Raw genomic sequence first — 18028 nt, forward strand, 5'->3', positions numbered from 1 at the left:
CCCCCAGGGATTTGCAGGTTATCAGAACTGAGCTAGAGGGTGAGGGAGGCCTGTGGAATGCAGGAGAAAGAAGTCGAGTTACTAGACACAAGGTCAGGGCCGGTTAAGCAGCAAAAAACAACTTGGCCCAAACTGTTTAAATCTCTATTCTAGAAATTCCCGCTGGATTGAGCCAAAGAAGGAAGGTGGGGCAAGAGTCAAGAGGCTTCAGCTGTGGGAAGGAAGGGCTGTGGAAGCTGAAAAAAACAGCAGGCCAGGCCTGGATGTCCCGACAACCTTGACCTCCACCCTCTTAAAAGAGAGAGGTTTCCAGTACCCTGGTAGGTCATTGTAGCCTGTTTGTAAAATGAATGGGTCTGAGTGTAAGGGACACATTCAACAATGAGCTTGAAACAAGACTGAGAATTGCTTTTGTGAATCTGGAAATAGATTAAGTTTTTAACTCAGTGTAGATAAAAAAAATTACTTGAACCAAGTGTAAACCATAAACCTTTTATTAGGGAACTACCAGTTAAATTCATTAAAGTACTCTCTTTATTAATTACAAAGCAAATCAGTACCTTTGAATGCTATTACTTATCAAAACAAAAATATGAAGTTACCCAGTAATCAGTTCTGAATAGATAAATCATTGAAGCCATTTGAGTTTAGGTTGCTTTTAGATGAAGGAAAAACTCACCCTAACCTTTGTGGTTCAGATAGGTACATGCAATGGTGCAGAATTTATTCCTTGGCTCTATGTCCCATATAGATTAGATTCCAAGATAAACTGAAGCTTGCCCCATTGATCATAGAATCCTAACATTTAAACTTGCATTTTTTTAATTCCTTAGGAAAGCAGGAAAATCAGCATCTTTAAAGGCTATGGAAATGCTTGGGCTTATGTTAACTGGAGTTAAAATTAAAAAAAAAAAATGCTTGGGCTATTTTAAAACATACTTATTTAAATCCCTTCTTCCTTAAGACCATCTGGGCTTCTAGACAAAGGGAACTGGGGAAGGGCAAGCAGGCATCAGCTGTGAGTGGCAGAGGTGGGGGGCATGGTGTCCGTGCATGGTATCCCTCTGCTCAAGAAGTTTAGATCTGGTAAGGAGCTTAACTTACAAATACCACAAGAAAAGGTAGATGATGGGAAGTGCGAATGTGTGACAAGGATGGGAGTAGGCAGTTGGAAGGTTCCTGATCAGAATGGCAATGCCAAGGGTTGTGTACCTGCCTTTGAAAGTCTGTCCCGGCGTTCAGTAGTGCTGCAGACCGCCTAGAGTCAGCGCACTGCTGCTGGATACAGTACCTATTCTTATTTTTGACAACACGTGGGTCCTAGAGACTGAGGTTGGCCATGTGGGCATCTTCTCTCCTGGAGAGAGTGTCTTGGAGACCTACTGAAAGTGAAATAACCTTTTCTTAGTGCCTGGGATAGTCTTTCAGGGCCACTAATTGTGCTGTTTTGAAATGCTTTGTTTTGGTGTCCTTGGACACTTTTGGGGACTGAAAGTCTATTTAAAGTGTAACAGCCTGTAATCTACTGTTTGGGATTTTATAAATTGTCTCCCGTCAGTCATACTTTCACAGGGCTGTCATTATGCCTTGATTTAACAGTCACCCACCACCCTCTTAATTTGCAGTGACCTGGGAAACCAAATATTTCCCTCCTGTTAGAACCCTATCTAGAAGAGGAGTAAAATAGCTCTCAGGGAGGGCACGCGAAAGAGGTGTTGGATCGAGGTGGGAGAGGCTGGGAGTTCTCTTCTGAGCTGTGTGTTTGTGTTTTGAGCTGTCTGAACGTTTGCAGATTTTGGCAGCTGCAAAGACTAACTTTTGGTTCCTAGCCGCTTGCTGGATGGTTGAGGTTGCTAGTTCATGACTGCTGTCCCCTCCCCGCTCTTCCACACCAGTGTGCAACTCTTTTCTCCCACCCATGCCTGAAGCAATTTTGTTAGGGAAAGGAGAGAATGAATGTTTTCTCAGGGACAATGAGAAGAAGGTGAACGAAGGAAAACCCAGGGCAGAGGCAAGGGTTTGTCAGTCAGCCACTAGTCTTGAAACCTAAGATGCACCGAGCCCTGTGGAAGATACAGAGGGACCATGTGGAGCCTGCCTTCAAGAAGCTTAGCGTGTAGTTGGGAGAGAGAACTAACAGACCCGAAGTCCTAAGTGAAAGTGCTAGAGAAGTTTTGCATTGGGTGTGAGTTCAGAGCAGAGGGACTCGAGTCAGGAACTTTGAGCCAGCTGTGCTGGGGTCCAAGCGGTATTTGAGAAAGTGGTCATGCAGTCACATTGGAGAAACCAGCTACATTGGGAGAACATGACCCCAATGGGGAAGTGGCAGAGGTTCTGGAGAGACTTAGCACATCTGGTGAACCATTTCAAAGGGGGGATGGATGAGAGTTTGTGACTGGTTCACTGACTGTTGTGTCTGTGTGGCTGATTAAAATGCAGACTCTTGGGCTCTGCTCCAGATAGTATGTTCCCCTTATGTGGTCTGAGGCAGTGTCCAGGGATGACCTCATTCTGCTACTGTGGCCTGCAGGACATACTTTGGGAAATACTGGTAAAGGATGATTAGGCAAAGCTGGTTCATTTTCCCATGAGAGACAGAAATTGGGAAGGAGGCGTCCAAGCTGGGCTGCCTGATTTTTGTCACTGTTTCAGAAGGATGGGTAGAGAGCAGGTAGCCCTAAGAGCTAAAGCGCAGGGAAGGGAGAATAGAATTAACTCCTCAACTGGAGACTGTATCCCTGCAGTCCTCATCCTTCACCCAGATGCCTATATTCTCCTCCGTATCCAGCCACCGTCACATCGGAGAACATAATGATGCTAATTTAAAATCACATCCGGGCTCAGCCCTTGTATGAGCCAGCTGGGTCTTATGCCTAGGGAAGCTCTGTGTTTTGGGCGCTGTAACTCCAGGAAGTTAGCCGGTAATGAGCGTCTGCTTTGTTAGATTTGGTGAGCAAGGAAAAATGGATCATCAGTTAAAAAAACAAAAAAACAACAAACCTGTTAATGTTGTTATTAGAAGAACCAGGAGAAGTCACAGGGGTAAATACGGTTCAGTAGATTCTTCACATATGAAACCCATCATATTACAATCACTTCTTACATAGCAGACACTTGACCTGGCAATGTGCTTTACAGATGAGCTTTGAATTGTTCCCTCTTGCCATCCAGGGCTTACTTGGGGAACAACCCAGGCCATCCCACTCCTGTCTTCTCCTTGAGGGTTGTGCCCTGCAGGCCATCACTTCAGCTTCCTCCAGCTCTCTCCCTGGTCTATTTGTTTATCCTTCCACCCCCCTTTTTAAGGCATAAATATTTCCTTGCCCCCAAACCGTCAAGTAAAAAGAAAACAGACCAGGGATAGGACAGGGGCAGTGGGTTCGTAGTCCCGGCTATACATTAAGATCAGCCGGTTAGCTTTATAAAGTATCAGCACTTGAGCCTCATTCCCAGAGAGTCTGTTTTTGTTTTTCTGGGCATCAGAGGGCATCATTTATTTTTCAAGCTCGCCGGGAGTGCTGGTCCGGTGGTTAGGATTGCAAGCCCCCTCAGAGTAAGTGAGATGTAATGATACCAGCAGTACCTGCGTCTCAAGGAAAATGGAAGCTGCAGGATTTGAAATGAAAATAGGAATTTTAAAATAATGCCTTTTGCTGCTCCTGTCCCCGATGCATGCTGAGTCCGTGGGGTTCTCCTCCCTATCTTCCTCCTGTATTTAAGCCTGCTTTCTGTTAAGCACCAGCATTCAAAATGAAACAAAACAACAGCGAGAACATTCCTTTCCTCGCTTTAGCATTTCCGTGGCATTGTTTTCCACTCTGTCTATGCAGTGGACTGTGACCTGCACCTCTGAACTCTCACGTGCAGCGGGCTGTGACCTTCGTCACCTCTCTGGGCCTCATGGTCTAGTGGGGCAGTGTTGGGGGCTGTAGAACCCTGTACAGCCAAAGGATGGGGACTGTCACACGGAACCAGTGGTCACACGCTTTGGTCCATGAACACTCACGGCAGTCGGTTTTGTGGTCTCAGGAGGCCCGCATCTAGGGTTTAGGGAGATACCTGAGAGATAATACAAATTCTCTCCGATGAATACTTCTGTTGGATAAAAACTTGGAAGTCTTTTTGTTCATCTTTGAAAGAGAGTGATGACCAGGAAGTAAACTCTAATAATTCAAAGCATTTTAAGGTGTCTTTTTTTTAGGCGCCAATTAAAAATCAGATCTGCAGATTAAGAGCTACTGATTGGCAGTTGAGGGATATCATTCACCTGGTCTCTAAACTCCTGTGTTTTAGGTTCCATAAAAATTCTTCCAATAAGTGTACTTTGTTGTCTTTTGAATTTTATGGGAGAATATTTTGTGGCATAATGCTTGTTTTTCAAAACTTTCTTGGGCCCAAATTTTGGATTATGCATTGAAAGTGAATGGAGCCCTTTGAACGGAGGAATACTGAAACAAAAGCAAGCAAGAAGTAGAAAGTTGCACTTTTTTCTAACCTAACATTCATTCTGAAGGACCGATTCGAGGCATAGTTTTTGAGTTTGGGTAGGTGAGTGATCTCACTGCAGTTATAAGTAACTTCTCAAACACCAGAGTTCCTCTGGTCTCATTGACCTGCTTTTTTTTCCTTTCTATAATTACTGAATATGGCCCTTAAAACCCATGTAGGACCAAATACAGAATCTAAACTCTGTGATCTCATCACCACAAAGACAGGCTGTAGGGACAGTCCCTCTTCTTGCAGGAAGCCGCCTCCTCTTGGGACCTCTGTAACTCTGTAATTTATAGCGGTGTCTTCGTGGTCTTGAACTCAGAAAGGACCTTTCCCCCATCCTTACAGAAGTAGTGTAACAGAGCAGTTGCTCTCGGTGGAGAAGGGGCCAGAGGGAAAGTATGTGTGTGCATAACCTGTTACAGATGTAATTTTAAGGGTGCCCATGCAGCGGGGGGTCCTCTGGGCAGAGGGTCTGCCTGACAGCCGGCATATTGTGGGCTGTGGTGGATATTCTTTTAATACTTGTGTGTAGGTGTGGCTGGGACAAATGAGATGCCTGCCTTTTCTGCTGAGGTGTGCTTTAAGAAAGGAGGTTGGCTAACGTACTTGCATCAGCTGTGAGATGGATTCCCTCCCTTGCTGCCAGAACCTTCTGTAAAGGGGCAGGTGATCCCTGTTATGCGCTAATAATAGGAGGCCGCCCTGAGATACTTGAGCTGCCGCTCACCAGGTGGTGCTGTCCCGCAGTGAATGCTTAAATACTACCAGCGAGGTCAGCAACCTGGGGGCAGCAAAACCTGGGGCACTTGGAAGCCGAGGCAGCATTTGTGGACTGTCGCTGAACACAACAGGAGGCCTTTTTCAAGGAAACATTTGATCCCAGGTGATCACCTGGTCCATGTCCATGTCGTCGGTCTCTCTTCGTTCTGCTTCAGCGAGATCTCTGCTGTCTCTGTAGTCAGGGAAGACTTGAACTTGTGCCCTGCATCCGTCTCCGGTTGCCTCCCAGAGAAAGGCTTCTGCACTCTGTTCTCATCTTTGAAGTCCTGGCGGGGAAGGGGGGCATGTCTTCTAGAGCTCCTCATTAAACAGACTTAAAGGGGAGAAAAGGCCTCCACCCAGCCTTTGCGTGCACAAGCCTATTAGGGTCTGCTGCCCTGCCAAGGTGGCTTTGTTGGCCTAAACGTGACTACACACGATTCCGTCCTTTTTGGCAGTGAAGCCCGCAGCAGCGCTGTGAGGGCATTGACGGGGACCGAGCCTCGTGGCTGGCGTGGCTAGGCATAGATAGCATCCTTGAAGAAGAGCATTTCCCAGGAACTAGACTGAGTCAGTCATGGGGAACCTCTTCTTGGAGTCCTTCATTCAACAAGCATGCACTGGGCATCTGCCTCTTCTTGTGACAAGAGCAGAAGGTCGGGGGAGGGGTGGCAGGTAAGACCAGCCCTGGAGAAACTGGTAGGAGGGGAGGTCAAGGCAGAAGGAAGCGGCTGCTAGAGCTCTGGTCCCCGAGAGGAAGGCCTGGTGAGATTCCCTGGAGAATATTTGAGCAGTGCTGGGAGGATGACTGATTTCCAGAGTGGGAGAGAGGTGCTTCAGGATGAGGGAACAGGCGAGCAGAGGTGTGAAACTGGGCAGTGTGTTCAGAAAGAGTGAGCTGTGTGGAGAGCTGGGACCTGAGAGGAGTGCGGCAGGAAATGTGGGAACTTCAGCACCCTGAGTGTTTTAGGGAGGTTCTTGGCTCCTTATCTCAAACCTTTGAAACCTTTCTTTGTGTCTTGGGCTGCAAACCTATTAGCATCACTTAAAGAGAAAACTTGAGAGAGGAGAAGTAACAAATCCTTCAGTACCTTGCTCAGGACAGGAGGCTTTCAGTAAATGTCCCTGGTCAGCTCAGCTCGGATAGAGGGCATCAGAAGAAAGAATGAATTTTCTTGCTTTTGCCAGCTGGTCACCTTGCTTTCCCCTCTGTTAAGAGCAGGTATGTGCTGACCTCTCTTTCCTCTCCATCATGGCTCTGTTGGGAGTTTCTGGGAGGTTGTAGCTGGTTTTATAAACTCTGCTTCTTGTCTCCTAGGGCAAGCGTGCTCACAGCTTTTCTTTTTTCCAGTTTTCTTTCTAGCTTTCTGTGGCCGACTTGTCCGGAGGAGCTTTCTGGGTGCCCCCCCCCCCCCCGAGTGAGACTGCCTCTCTCTGTTGCCAGCACGGGAAGTCTGGGGTGAGGCAAGGTGAGTGGGATTACGGAGAATCCGTCCTCTGACCCTGTTTTCCAAGCTGAGTTATTCTCTGAAAATTTTGAGGGCTTTGAAAGTAAATTGGGTTTTTAGTCAAATTTAAGATTTTTTTTTTAAATTGGGGTCTTAATTACTGTTAAAGCACTCTTATTAATGGGGATGTTTCAATATGGTTTTTTTTCCCCCCAGAACTTTTCCAATTTTTTTGTGCCCATTTCAACGTTTTGGGTCTCTTTATGGTTCCTAGCACGGTACTTCTCCACTGAAAACATTTAATATGTGTTGTGTGAATAGCTTAATACCTTACAATTGACAGTTTGCAAACACAGAAGTCCTGTTAACTTATTCTGAGTTGTGTCTTTTCCCTTCCCTGAATTTCAAGGATTTTTTTAGTTGTGTGCCTTCAGGAACTTCAGGAAAGTCGTTAAACTTCTGTACTATGGTTTTCCTGTACTGCAGTTTTATATGTGAATTTTCAAACAAAAATACCTACTTCAAGGGTTTGGGTGAGGCTGGAGGCTCCTGTTGGGTAAAACTTTTGTTCTGTTCACATTGTTAGTTGTGTTCCCTAGCTCTAATGTGTGGCAGTTAGTAGGACTCAAATAGTCCCTCTTTCCTTTAAGAAGAGAGTTGGCTGAAAACGGGGTCTTCAGCCCCATCTTAAGTGAGCACAGCTTGGAGACTCTTACTTATGCTCAGCTGCTCACAGTTGAGGCCACGGAGCAGGAATCCTCAGGAGGTCCAGGACAGAATGGTTGGCTGAGGGCTCTGAAGACTGCCCTATATTCCTTCTCTGTGGGTGTTGAGAAGGGTCCCCACAGGAGATATGGGGGTCAAGGTGAAAGCCACTTCCAAACCTCTGAATTCTTGAAACGTCCATGTAACATGCAGGTGCGCTCTGCCATCTGTCCTGTGTGGCTTGCTGGCGGGATTTCACATTCTGCCCTCACCCCTCCTGCCATGCGTTGCTTGTCATAAAGAACGCAGTGGTCACATTGCCCTGAAAACTTTGGGGGATCCTGCCAAAAGGTAAAGCTTCTCAGCAGGAGAAGCTGGGGAGAACACAGGTGAATCTAAGGAGAAGTTTTAAAAATTAGAATACTGGGGGGTGCCTGGGTAGCACAGTCGTTAATCGTCTGCCTTCGGCTCAGGGCGTGATCTCGGCGTTCAGGGATCGAGTCCCACATCAGGCTCCTCCGCTGGGAGCCTGCTTCTTCCTCTCTCACTCCCCCTGCTGTGTTCCCTCTCTCGCTGGCTGTCTCTCTGTCAAATAAATAAATAAAATCTTAAAAAAAAAAAAAATTAGAATACTCGGACTCCCCCCAGGTGTGCTGAACTAGAATTTTGGGGATGGGGAGTCCCTGCTATATATATATTTTAAAACTCAAACGGAGATAGTGTATAACTTCTTGAAAAATATTTGCATGTGGACTAGACTTAAAAACAAAGAAACTTTCTTAGGCTGAGCAGATGTTTGGGGGAATTATTTTTCAACTCTACTAACTAGTTTAACCAGTTCATACAGCCAAGCCAAACATTCCCTTATTGTGCCATAATTTGCATGGTAGAACCATTGTATAACTTTAAGTTAAAATTGCCTGGGACAACACTTTCTATCCTTGTAAGTATACAAGGAATGAGGAAAATGACATTGAAGAACAATTTTCTAAATTTAGTAGGAGTTAAGGCTTATTGAGAAATACAGGTGGGAATATGCTTAAATGGAATTTCACTCAAAGTATGCAGTGATTTGCATATTGAAACCAAAGCTTTTTGACCTATGGTAACACATTTTTCAAAGTAGTATTGAACTAGCAATTTAAATGTATTGCCCTCAGAGATTTATTAGACAGGAAATTTATTTAGTAAGGGATACATTTTTTTCCTCTTCCGGGAGGTTTTGGGTGGTAGAGAATTAGCTAATTTTTCTTTATTCCTTCCCTGGGACCAACTTCAGGAAGTCGATAGGAGCTTAATAGCAAAGATCATGTTAAATGTTCATGTCTCTTTTGCAAATTACCTTTCTCTCAAAGAAAACCTTGCAACTTGTTATTTGAGGTTTTAATTAAGGTTTGATGGAGAATAAGTTTATATTTTGAGATCAAAGAATCTTACTGTTGAGGAGGGACCTTTAGAGATGACCTGTCACCTGCTTTTTCATTGCTTCAGCTTCATGGACACTGCTGTTGTTAAGGTTACAAATGGCCTCTGGTAGAACTCTTTGACATGACTTTTCCGTAGCACTTGATAGTACTGACCACTCCTCATTTGACACTTCCTCCTCTGGGTTCCTTTGCATCATTTCTGACTACATTTCCTCTTCTTTAATTTCTTCCTAGGTCCTACTGTACTTGCCCTCAAATGTTCATGTTCCCTGAGCTTTGATCCTTGGTGGTTTTCTTTTAGTCTGCTGAGCCTCTTTGCGGGGACCTCAGTACTTCTGTGGTTTCAGCCACCACCCACATGTTAATGATCCCTAAGCCTTCTGTGAGTTCATCCCCTTGTCTCAAACAATCTCTTGGACATTTCTACTTGGACGACTCATATTTACTTTTAACTAGGAGTATCCAAACTGAACTCCTTTCCCTCCCAATTAGTGCCTGCTTCCTGTCTCCCTGCTCTCCACTGCCCCCCCCCCCAAGTCCCCTCAAACCTAGGCTTCAGTCTGCTTTTCCCACTTTGGTCATTGGCATTATTCAAGCCAGAAATGTGTGACTCATCCTTCAGCCTCCCTCAGTCAGCCCCATATCTTCATTTGCAATTAAATTCTATCATTTTAATAACCTAAATAAAAAAGGAAAAGGCCATTCCACTGACGTTTAAATATTATAGGCATTCAGAGTTGTAGCTGGGCTTATATAAGCAGACACAATAACACGAGACAATTATGACCGTTCATATAATATGCATTTTGTACTCTGCATAATCCTAGATATTTGTTATATGTTATTTCTAATTTTTACAACTACTCTGTGGCATATTATCTCTATAAATGAGGAATTTTTTTTTTTTTAAAGATTTATTTTAGAGTGAGAATGTGCGGGGGTGGGAAGGAGGGGCAGAGGGAGAGAGAGTCTTAAGAGACTCCTTGCTGAGCTCAGAACCCAGCGGGGGTGTGGGAGGGAGGGGACCTCTATCTCAGGACCCTGAGATCATGACCTGAACCGAAACCAAGGGTCAGACCCCTATCTAACTGATACATTCAGATGCCCCATAAGCGTGGAATTTAAGGTTCAGAGATTGTTACTGGCCCAAGATCACAGAGCAAGTAAAGCATGGTGGGTTTGGGATTGAGGGATTTTAAACCTGTGGGTTGGTCGGCCTGACTCCAGAGCCTTTGACACCATGATACTGTCTTGCTGTGTTCCTGTGATGCCACAGTGCTATTTTAGACTTCCGGTTGGTAGGTTGACTTTGTTGAGGGCAGGAACTGGGTGTTACTCAAATTTGTGTGTCCTATATTTTTTTCTTAATAGTAGGTGCTAAAGACAAGATTTGTTTTAGTTTTTGTTTATTTAGAGAGTGAGCGTGTGTGTAATTGTGGAATCAGTGGGGAGGAGAACAGGGAGAAGGACAAGTGGACTCTGTGCTGAGCGAAGAGCTGAACATAGGGCTCAATCCCACAACCCTGAGATCATGACCTGAGCCAAAGTCTGATGCTTAACCAACTGAGCCACCCAGGCATCCCAAGCCTCTCTTCTCTTTTAAAGCTTTTAATTCCATTTAGTTAACATACAGTATTGTATTAGTTTCAGGTGTACAAGATAGTGATTCAACATAAAACACCCAGTGTTCATCACAAGTGAACTCCTTAATCCTCATCACCTATTTCACTCATCCCCCCAACCTGCCTCCTCTCTGGTGACCAGCAGTGTGTTTTCTAAGCGTCTGTTTCTTGATTTGTCTCTAATTTTTTTTTTTTCCCTATGCTCGTTTGTTCTGTTTCGTCTTTTTTAAAATTACTTTCTTTTATTTTTATTTAAATTTTATTTTATTAGTCACCATACAGTATATCCCCAGTTTTTGATGCAATGTTCCATGATTCATTATTTGCATATAACACCCAGTGCACCATGCAATATGTGCCCTCTTTAATACCCATCACCGGCCTATCCCAATCCCCTACCCCGGTCCCCTCTGAAGTCCTCAGTTTGTTTCCCAGAGTCTACAGTCTCTCATGGTTCATTCCCCCTTCTGTTCACCCCCCCTTCATTCTTCCCTTCCTTCTCCCTACTGATCTTCCTATTTCTTATGTTCCATGAATGAGTGAAACCATATAATTGTCTTTCTTTGCTTATTTCACTTAGCATAATCTCCTCCAGTCCTGTCCATGTTGCTGCAAATGTTGTGTAATCTTTCTGATGGCTGAGTAATATTCCATTGCATATATGGACCACATCTTCTTATTTTATTATTTTTTAAATATTTTTCTTATGTTAGTCACCATACAATACATCCCTAGTTTTTGATGTAAAGTTCTGTAATTCATTACTTGCATATAACACCCAGTGCACCATGCAATACATGCCCTCCTTAATACCCATAACCAGCCTATCCCATCCCCCCCCCCCCGAAGCCCTCAGTCTGCTTCCCAGAGTCCATAGTCTCTCATGGTTCATTCCCCCTTCTGTTTACCCCCCCCTTCTTCCCTTTCTTCTCCTACTGATCTTCCTACTTCTTATGTTCCGTAAATGAGTGAAACCATATGATAATTGTCTTTCTCTGCTTGACTTATTTCACTTAGCATTATCTCCTCCAGTCCCGTCCATGTTGCAGCAAATGTTGAGAAATCATTCTTTCTGATGGCTGAGTAATATTCCATTGTATATATGGACCACATCTTCTTAATCCAGTCATCTGTTGAAGGGCATCTCGGCTCCTTCCACGATTTAGCTACCATGGACAATGCTGCCATGAACATTGGGGTGCATATGGCCCTTCTCTTCACTATGTCTGTATCTTTGGAGTAAATAGTAGTGCAATCATAGCGTAGTTTCTTAAATTCCACATATGAGTGAAATCCTCTAGTATGGTCTTTCTCTGACTTATTTAACTTAGCATTTTACTGTCTAGCTCTATGCATGTTGTTGCAAATGGCAAGGTTTCATTCTTTATGGTTGAGTAATATTCATATATATATATATATATATATTCATATTCCGTGTGTGTGTGTGCTGTCTGTCTGTGTGAATATATATGCCTCATTTGTTTTATCTGTTTGTCAGTCAAGTGACACTTGGGCTTCTTCCATAATTTGGCTATTGTAAATAATGCTGCTATAAACAGAGGGGTGCATGTATCCCTTTGAATTAGTATTTTTGTCTTCTTTGGGTAAATACCCAGTAATGTGATTGCTGGATCGTAAGGTGGTTCTATTTTTCAATTTTGAGGAACCTCCATACTGTTTTCCACAGTGTCTGCACCAGTTTGCAACAGTGCACGAGGGTTCCTTTCTCTCTACATCCTTGCCAATACCTATCATTTCTTGTGTTGTTTTTATCCATTCTGACAGGTGTGAGATGATATCTCATTGTAGTTTTGATTTGCACTTTCCTGATGATGAATGATGAGCATTCTTTCATGTGTCTGTTGGCCCTCTGGATGTCTTTGGAGAAATGTCTATTCATGTCTTCTGCCCATTTTTTAAATTGGATTATTTGCTTTTTGGGTGTTGTATAAGTTCTTTATAGATTTTGGATACTAACCCTTTATCAGATATGTCATTTGCAAATATCTTCTCCCATTCTGTAGGTTGCTTTTTTGTTTTAGTGTTTCCTTCACTGTGCAGAAGCTTTTTATTTTGATGTAGTCCCAATAGTTTGCTTTTGTTTCCCTTGCCTCAGGAGACCTATCTAGAAAGAAGTTGCTACCACAATGTCAAAGAGGTTACTGCCTGTGTTTTCTTCTAGGTTTTAGGTCTCACATTTAGATCTGTAGTCCATTTTGAATTTTCATGTATGGTGTAAGAAAGTGGTCCAGTTTCATTCTTTTGCATGTTGCTATCCAGTTTTCCCACCATCTGTTGAAGAGACTTTATCCCAATGGATGTTCTTTCCTGCTTTGTCAAAAACTAACTGACCATATAATTTGGGTTTATTTCTGGATTTTCTATTCTGTTTTATTGATCTATGTGTCTGTTTTTGTGCCAGTACCATACTGTTCTGATTACTACAGCTCTGGGTTTTTGTTTGTTTTTAAGATTTTAAGTAATCTCTACACCCAATGTGGGACTTGAACTTATAACCCCAAGATCAAGTCATGTGCTTTTCCTACTGAGCCAGCCAGGTGCTCCAATTACTACAGCTTTGTAATATACTTGAATTTCGAAATTGTGATGCCTCCTGCTTTTCTTTTGTTTCAAGATTGCTTTGGCTGCTCAAGGTCTTTTGTGTTTCCATACAAATTGTAGGATTCTTCTAGTTCTGGGAAAAATGCTGTTGGTATTTCGAGAGGGATTGCATTAAATGGGTATATTGCTTTGGGTAGTATAGACATTTTAACAATATTTGTTCTTTCACTCCATAAGTGTGGAATGTCTTTCCATTTTTTTTTTTTTTTTTTTTTTTGTCATCAGTTTTTTTCATCAGTGTTTTATAGTTTTCAGAGTATAGGTCTTTCACCTCTTGTGGTTAGGTTTATTCCTAGGTATCTTATTGTTTTTGGTGCAATTGTAAATGGGATTGATTCCTTAGTTTCTCTTCTGCTTTATTATTAGTGTATAGAAACGCAACAGATTTCTGCATGTTGATTTTGTATCCTGATATTTCACTGAATTTGTTCATCAGTTCTAGCAGTTTTTTGGTGGAGTCTTTGGGTGTTCTATATAGAGTATCATGTCATCTGCAACTAGTTGAAGTTTTATTTGGATTTGATTTGGATTCCTTTTATTTTTATAAAGGTTTTTTTTATTCCTTTTATATTTATAAAGATTTGATTTGGATTCCTTTTATTTTTCTTGTCTGATTGCTGTGGTTAGGACTTCCATTACTATGTTGAATAAAAGTGGTGAGAGTGGACATCCCTATCTTGTTCCTGACATTAGGGGGAAAGATCTCAGTTTTTCCCTGTTAAAGATGATGTTAGCTGTGGGTTTTTCATATATGGACTTTATTATGTTGAGGTATGTTCCCTCTAAACCTACTTGGTTGAGGGTTTTTATCATGAATAGTGTTGTACTTTGTCAGATGCTTTTTCTGCATCTATTGAAATGATCATATGGTTCTTATCCTTTTGTTGATGTGGTGTATCACATTGATTTGAGATTATTGAACCACCTTTGCAACCCAGGAGTAAATCCCATTTGGTCATGGTGAATGATTTTTTTTTTTTTTTTTTTTTATGTACTGTTGAATTCGGTTTAGTATTTTGTTGAGAATTTTTGCATATAGGTTCATCAGGGATATTGCTTGTAGTTCTCTTTATTTATTTTTGTTTTTAAAAAAATATTTGAGAGAGAGAATGACAGAGTGAGAACATGAGCATGGGGGAGGGACAGACAGAGAAGCAGACTCCCTACTGAGCAGGGAGCCTGATGCGGGACTCGATCCTGGGACTCCAGGATCATGACGTGAGCCAAGGGCAGTTGCTTAACCAACTGAGCCACCCAGGTGCACCAATGTAGTTCTCTTTTTTTAATGGAGTCTTTTTTTTTTTTTTAAACAGAGTATGCACTTGCATATGTGGTGGCAACGGGGGAGCAAAGGGAGAGGGAGAGAGAGAATCTGAAGCAGGCTCCACATCCAGCAGGCCTCAGTCTCACAACTCTGAGAGATCATGACCTGAGCTGAAATAAAGAGTGTCCCTTTAGTGGAGTCCTTATCTGGTTTTGGTATCAGAGTAATGCTGTCCTCATAGAATGAATTTGGAAGTTTTCCTTTCTTTTCTATTTTTTGGAATAGTTTGAGAAGAATAAGTATTAATGCTTCTTCAAATGTTTGATAGAATTTGCCTGTGAAGCTAAGCTGTCTGGGAGTTTTTTGATTACTGATTCAGTTTCTTTGCTGGTTATCTGTCCAAGTTTTCTGTTTCTTCCTGTTTCAGTTTTGGTGGTTTATATGGTTCTAGGAATTTATCCATTTCTTCTAGGTTGTCCAATTTGTTGGCATAAAGTTTTTCATAATTCTTTTATGATTATTTGTATTTCTGTGGTGTTGACTGTTATTTCTCCTCTCTCATTTGTGACTTTGCGTAATTTCTCTTCTTGATAAGTCTTCCTAGATGTTTATCAATTTTATTTTTTTCTTCAAAGAACCAGCTCCTGGTTTCATTGATCTGTTCTATTTTTTTGTTTTTTAGTTTCTGTATTATTTCTGCTCTAATCTTTATTATTTCCTTCTGCTGGCTTTAGGTTTTGTTCTTTTATGTGTCTGATAAGATTGAGATTTTTCTTGTTTCTTGAAGTAGGCCTGTAGTGCTATAAACTTCCCTCTTAGAACTGCTTTTGCTGCATCCTTAAGGTTTTGGACCATTGTGTTTTCATTTTCATTTGTTTCCATGTATTTTTTAAATTATTTCCTGGTTGATCCGTTCATTCTTTAGTAGGATGTCATTTAACCTCCATGTATTTGTGTTCCTTACAGCTTTTTTTCTTGTGATTGAGTTCTGGTTTCATAGTGCTGTGGTCAGAAGGTATGCATGGTATGATTTTGATCTTCTTGAATTTGTCGAGGTTTGTTATGTGATTTATTCTGGAGAATGTTCCATGGGCACTTGAAAATGTGTCTTCTGTTTACGGGTGGAATGTTCTGAATATATCTGTTAAGTCCATTGTCTCCTTGTTGATCTTCTGTTCAGTGGATCTGTTCATTGATGTGAGCGAGGTGTTACAGTCCCCTGCTATTGTAATGTTATCCATTTGTTTTTTTGTTATTAACTGTTTTATGTATTTGGGTGCCCCGGTGTTGGGTAAATAAATATTTACAATTGTTCCATCTTGTTGGATTGTCCCCTTTATTATTATATAGTGTTCTTCTTTGTCTCTTGTTACAGTCTTTGTTTTAAGGTCTGTTTTGTCCAGTATAAGTATTGCTACTCTGGCTTTCTTTTGACATCCATTTTTGAGATACACGGTTCTCCATCCCCTCACTTTCAATCTGCAGGTGTCTTTAGGTCTGATATGAATCTATTGTAGAGCCTTTCTTTTTTGTTTTTAAATGACAGCATGTGAAAATGTAGAATCTTAATCTCTGGTCATGGTGTTTGAATCATTCACATGCTGGTCGTAATGAAGGCAGAAAAGGCCCTTGAAAGTAAAGACCTTGTTAATAAGAATAGCATATATCGACCTAGTTGTTAGCTTGAGTTAACTGTGCTAGAACAGACGAGGGTCTGATCTACAGAAAGCAGAGAATATATATATAGGTAGAGGCAGGTAAATAAAAGCAGAGTCTACTGACGTTTTTTTTAGTTTAGTTAAATTGCTCTTGGGAGGATGGGTTTGAACATGTGTTGTGCTGTACCAAACTAAATCATGGATAGAGAGCTGGTTGTGCACTTCGTATCCTCATAGGTCTCACCTTTTACCCTGTCCTGAGAAGGAAATATTCTTTGTTTTCCATCACTGTTCTCGCTTCTGCATCAGAGTTTGGTAGCAAAGGTTTGTCTAAGGAGAGGGTCCCCTTTAATGAATACATAAAACCAATTTGTCATTGTGGAATTTGGAAATTGCTTAACCTTTCAAAGTCTTGGGTGTCTTTTTTTTTTTTTTTTTTTTTTTTTTTTTTTTACCAAGTTGCCCTATAAATTTGGAGGCAATGCTGTATTTTGCGGAGTTGTTTTAACTGTAATGTGACAGAGATAACCTAAAGCATGGTAGGTCCACAGTGAAGAGTAGGTCTTATTGTTCCCACTTAGTTATCAGAGGCCTACATTTTATTTTTTTATTTTTAAAGATTCATTTTAGAGAGCATGCACGTGTGTGCAAGTGGGGGGAGGGGCAGAGGGAAAGAATCTCAAGGGGACTCCCTGATGAGCTGTTGCAGGGGTTGCAGGGCTCAATCCCATGACCTTGAGATCATGACCTGAGCCAAAATCAAGAGTTAGACACTCAACGGACTGAGCCACCCAGGCACTCCAGAGGCCTACATTTTCAGATTTAAAAAGGCTTTTGCTGGTCCCTCAAGAGAAAAATTCTGGGAGAATTGATGTGAGATGGAAAGGGAGTGAGGAGAGTCAAAAGCAGTCGTTCTTAGGCGTTGGACCCTGAAGAGCGGAGTCATCGTCAGCTGGGACTTATGAGAAATAAAGCCTCAGATTCAAACCAGACCTAAAAATCAGACTGGGTGTGGGGCTCAGCAATCTGTCTTAACAAGCCCTAAAGGTGATTTTGATGTGCTTTAACTGGCCTACAGTTAGAGAAATCAGGCTGCAGGCCTTTCGGGTGGTCCAGTGGGGGGCGTGGTGATTACCTCCCCAGAATGGTGGGAGGGAGTGGAGAGGAGCTGGAGCTGGTGAGACTTAGTCATTCGATTGGTACTAATCAGACCAGGAAGGAGGCCGAAGACATAGAGGCCTGGAGTCTGGTGGACTAAACAGGGAGGTTGGGGGAGGGGGGCGTTATCAACAGGAACCCAGAACCCATGCTGGCGAGGGAGTGTTGGAGGTTGGGGGAGGAGGAAGTTGAGCTTAGTTTTGGACATGTTGCCAGGGTTGATGTCCGCAAATTGGAAATCAAGTACTAAAACTGCAGCACAGGTCAAACAATGGGGAAACCTATTTGTGAGCTGCCCGCAGGGAGGTGCGGTTGAGGTGGGTCTTCACATCACTTTCCCAAGGAAAGTGGTGCAGAGAGAAGAGCTGAGAGTGACTGTTTGGAATTGGATGTTTGCGATGATCGCCTTCAGCCTTTCTTTTCAGAAGTGCAAGTATAAATGTTTAGGAGTACAAGGTGATAATAGTTTTAAATAAAACCAGATTATCCCAGTTACATTGGAGTTTCGTCATGATGCTATCTTTAGAGGCCCCGTGCTGCGCGATAGAGGCTGGTCTGGTACATCACCTGAGTTTGGGATCCAAGGCTTAGGGTTCCACAGACAAGGTTCCTAGTGTTCTGTCCTCCAAGAGAGAAGTGGAGTCCGTGTTCCGAGTGAAGGTGGCCTGGGGCAGGCTGCTGGGTTTCTCTGTCTCAACTTCTTTATCTGTCAAAGAGGGCAATTAGAGTTCTACCTCCTTGCTGTGAGGGCCAGACAAGACCCTCACAGGGGAAAAACTTCTCAGCGCCAGCCAAAGGATGCTTTTGTGTCTCTACCTGTGCTGTGGTTTTCGTGGTGTTTTGTGGAATTTGTGGAGTAAAAGTCTTCTAT

The 18028-nt window shown here is 42.5% G+C and overlaps 1 protein-coding gene across 8 annotated transcripts in view; it reads left to right on the forward strand.

Annotated features, from left to right (window-relative positions):
* Positions 1 to 18028, forward strand: part of TANC1 (tetratricopeptide repeat, ankyrin repeat and coiled-coil containing 1) — a 230576-nt gene that overhangs the window by 47676 nt on the left and 164872 nt on the right. For 5 of the 8 annotated variants that reach the window (XM_087861752.1, XM_087861833.1, XM_087861625.1 and 2 more), the window contains one exon: positions 6605 to 6722. The exons of 2 other annotated variants lie outside the window; for them this stretch is intronic. The gene's annotated coding sequence lies outside the window, so the exon portion shown is untranslated. Of the gene's footprint in view, positions 1 to 153; positions 5378 to 6604; positions 6723 to 18028 lie in introns of all 8 variants that reach the window. One more of the 8 variants, XM_087861654.1, reaches the window with a different exon arrangement.

This window comes from Ursus americanus, chromosome 1 (genome assembly GCF_024610735.1).
Source record: "Ursus americanus isolate L20-20 chromosome 1, mUrsAme1.1.p, whole genome shotgun sequence".
Classification (NCBI taxonomy): domain Eukaryota; kingdom Metazoa; phylum Chordata; class Mammalia; order Carnivora; family Ursidae; genus Ursus; species Ursus americanus.